The 1,954-nt window shown below is 40.0% G+C and overlaps 1 long non-coding RNA gene across 1 annotated transcript; it reads left to right on the forward strand.

Moving 5' to 3' along the window:
• The first annotated feature begins 690 nt into the window (after nt 1-690).
• LOC119582153 lies at nt 691-1,423 on the forward strand. Its single transcript, XR_005229620.1, has 2 exons — nt 691-903; nt 1,180-1,423. It is a non-coding gene; the product is annotated as an uncharacterized LOC119582153 (long non-coding RNA).
• The last annotated feature ends 531 nt before the right edge of the window (nt 1,424-1,954 follow it).

Below are 1,954 nucleotides of genomic sequence, written 5' to 3' on the forward strand. Positions count from 1 at the left end.
AACCCAGGGAGTCAGCGTTAGACACCATCCGAATACTTCACTGTTTCCTAGAGTCAAAATCGATTCCTTGAATGTTTTGTTGAAATAAGAATGGGATAGTTGTCAGTGAAAGAAGCTTCTGCACGTACAAGGGATGTTTGCAAGTGACGGTATATATCGCTGCGAGGCAAGGGGAGACTATTTTCTTGCCATTTACTGTATCAGTGCCGCTGCTCCTTTGAACTTCTATTATTTACGTTCAGATATGACGCATAAGCACAAGAAGTACGGGCGCATTCACATAACACAACCCCTGTAAGTTCATGTGTATAGGCGTACGCGACCTTTCCCTACGCACACACAGACCCGATTCCCGCACACCGTACGCAGTGACATGTTTCCGTGACGGTATATTGTCTGGGAACAATCGCCATTTTCGCAAACCTTCCCACCGTTTCAGATGCCGGAAGACTGTCGCAACGGACGCTCTTCGGTCACGTGACTCATTCGTGGAGGATGACTGAACTTCGTCCTATCTTCAGACTAAGTAGACCATTACCGCCAATGCAATATACATTTGTATCGCGAGAACCGGCAAAAATCTTGCATGCAAGGGGAGAAGAGGTGGTAACCGAAGTCTCATTCCTTCAGATATGATTAGATAAGGTTTCCACTTCCCTCTCCTATTTGGAAATGCAACAGTTGTAGCACTTGTGATAACGCCGTGACATTTAACGCATTTGTGCTTCTTAGTATCGGACAAATGGACATAAATAGCTTTTATGACTCATATAATTTTCAGTACATTAACCCGCAGCCCTTTTAAGTACCCCGTGAACATGAACAATGGAATCTTAACGGACAAGAGCATAAGGCAGCTGAGCACTTTCACTGTTCGCCGGCCAAGCGACGACATGAGGGAGAGTGAGTGTAGCGAGGGAGAATCTGGCCTTATACACACGCTCCCTTGAGTCCGCGTGAAGTTCAGCAACAATGGTTTCCCCTTTGTCATCTTCAATTGCAATAGTTTGTTAATCAACTGGAGGAAGAAATTATTCTGAGTATTCATACGTTCTTACATCGGATGTGATAACGATACTCTTATGCTGAGCACCGTTGCCGATTTACCAAAGCTAGACATTTTGGCGTATATGGAATGGGTGTATTGCGGGCTACTAATTCACCTGTTTATTTTTTCAGTGAAGGTTGTATCGTTACTCATGGAAGATTTATGGATGAGTACTATCACAAGAAAAGGAAGGTGTTGTAGCGGAGCTCAAACAAAAGGAAAAAACTTGACCACTAAATGGAAAGGAAAAAAGGAGAAGAAAAAAATATTTTGTACAATCCTCGAATCTGGTTTTCACTGTGCTAATTGTAGGGCTCTTGTTGACACGCCCTTTCTCTAATCAGTCTAATTTGGAATTAGAAAACTTTTATCTGATTCTGTAGTTTTATATTCCTTCTCCTCCGAAACGAAAGGTAATGAATAAGAGGAAGAAAAGCAGGAAACGTAGAGACAGACACAAAAATATGAAAAAAAACACGATCATTGCCTTCGGACAGTTGTGCATCAAAGTAAACATTACTCTTCTTAAATAATTTTATATTGTTTGATCGTTAAATCTGATAAAATGGCGGAATATGTTAGCATGAGTTAACACTTTCGCGTTTTTTTTCCTTTTAATTTATTGGCTTACGTCGCGCATACCTAAACAAGTTTTTTTTTTTTTTTATTAAAGCAACAGACTGCTACATCATCGACCAAGGTGGAGAAATACTTACTGTATCTATAAGGAACATTTCACTTGCTATTCAGAATTCTGGAAAATGACGAATAAGCTTTTTTTTCTTCTTTTTCGTCTTGTTTGCGTGTATTTTCCCTTTGTATCAATCATTTCCTGGTTGAAAAGTTTGCTCAAGAAAAATGGAAGGTAAGCTTCAAAAAATATTTAGTTTCTTTAATATTTCCCTT

The sequence above is a fragment of the Penaeus monodon genome, chromosome 15, assembly GCF_015228065.2.
Source record: "Penaeus monodon isolate SGIC_2016 chromosome 15, NSTDA_Pmon_1, whole genome shotgun sequence".
Classification (NCBI taxonomy): domain Eukaryota; kingdom Metazoa; phylum Arthropoda; class Malacostraca; order Decapoda; family Penaeidae; genus Penaeus; species Penaeus monodon.